We start from the raw sequence: 2,039 nt of genomic DNA on the forward strand, positions 1-2,039 counted from the left end.
TGCGTGTTTTGCACAAAGGAATTTATGCCACGTGTTAAGGTATGATTATTTCAATACTCTGGCGCATACCCACAACTACTGATTGGTCAAGAAGCGGGCGGTACAAGTCATGCCACCTGTCACAGACCCCGTGAACGAGGCGCAAACGCCGGACCAAATTCCAAAGCCGACTTATCAGCTTCCGAAAATGATCTTACGAAAGCAAGGACAATTAAGAATGGGCCCTCTGGTACGCCAGCGAACGCCGGTTGCTGTACAAAGACCGAGTCCGAGCCCAGAGTTGTCAAAACACAACAAAATATATTCTTCACACAAGGCAGTTAGTTACACACACACGTGCACACTTAGGCTAGACACAACACAATACAATTCAGATGGGTATTCACAAAACACAGGAAAATAATTAACAACAAGCACTAAGAGTACAACACGTAAATTACAAAACGAATAGGAACACTAAGTGTCCAATCGTATTCACCCGTGTTGGTCTTCAGTCGGACAATCTCGGCGTAGCTCGGGGAAAATCTCGAAGAAGGAACTTCTTCGGGAAATGCAGACGCTCGATGAACTCGTCGACTAGCTTGCCGGGGAATCCCCTTCTTCCGCAGACGGTCAGTCTTCACGTTACATTTCTTTACCGGAGCGGTCTGGTCCCCCCTGATTCTCGCACGGCGTTTATATAGCCTTTACGGGCGTTCTTGAACCTTCCTATCGGAGTTGTGATCCCGTAGCATGGCCAAAGCCTGGGAATCTTCTAGTCAATTCTCGCATGTTCGACCACATCCGTCGGAGCGTAGTCAAGGGGGGGGGGTTATGACTCATGCTCTTGGCGCGCTCTCACGCTGTAGTAACTTTCTCTCTCGAATTGCCGGGTGAGAAGGTGTCTCGGCGCTCTCTCTCTCTCTCTCTGGTTACCGTCGCCTCGTATATTCTTCTCGACGTCTAGACTCCGTTGGTCGCGTCGGCTGTTTGAGGCGTATGCGCTCTCCCTCTCTGTTGAAGTTGCCGCGGGCTCGGCGTGTTTCTTTCGCTGGCTTGCCTGACACGCGGCGCGCGCTTTGATTACACGCTATTTTGTGACACCACCACGTAGCTCTTTGACATGATCACCGCGTGTTGATGATTGTGTCGTGATTTCCATACTATGGCACATACTAACAATGAAGGATCGGCCTAGAAGCGTGCCCGCGTGCTGATTATGATGATGATTTCGATACTATGACACATACCCACAATGGGCGATTGGCCAAGAAGCGGCCGGTGCATTTTCAATAAATGAGAAGAAATTAGCAAACTTAAGACAATATCAGATTTGTCACATTGCGTAGCAAGGGTGAGCGAGAGCACACAGCGGGCACCAGAGCCCTTTACGCCGAAGACAAAGGAACGAAACGGGCTATCTTGTAGCACTTTATTAACCGCTTCGTGAAAGCTTCGCTTCACATAGGTTAATTCTAAGATGTGCATGGGATGCGAAAAATTTCTAGATTCTTTTACTTGAAACACAGAAGTTACGTCATCCGCGTTTTTTTAATCACCCTTTTTTCTCCTCAGTTTCCGCTAAAGTGGTTGAGAAGTAGAATAAATTATTCCATTTAAAAATTATGGGGTTTTACGTGCCGGCACCACGATCTGATTATGAGGCACGCCGTAGTGGAGGACTCCGGAATAATTTGGACTACCTGGGATTCTTTAACATGCACCTAAATAGTACACGGGTGTTTTCGCATTTCGCCCCATCGAAATGCGGCCGCCGTGGTCATAATTCGATCTCGCGACCTCGTGTTTAGCAGCCCAACACCATAGCCACTAAGCAACAACGGCGGGTTAAATTGTTCAATTTTGCCTGCACCTCTCGTCCTAGACTCAAAATATCTATTAAGCGTTGCCGACGTTTATGAGTGTCTATAAACGCTCTGTTGAACAATCCCCATTATTGGGTACGCGCCATAGTCTGCAATCATTATCATCTTCTTTTCCCTTCTTCCGACGTGGCGTTCCCACCAGACATGCTTGTATGGCTTTGCACTGCTGCTGCC

This window comes from Dermacentor silvarum, chromosome 3 (genome assembly GCF_013339745.2).
Source record: "Dermacentor silvarum isolate Dsil-2018 chromosome 3, BIME_Dsil_1.4, whole genome shotgun sequence".
Classification (NCBI taxonomy): domain Eukaryota; kingdom Metazoa; phylum Arthropoda; class Arachnida; order Ixodida; family Ixodidae; genus Dermacentor; species Dermacentor silvarum.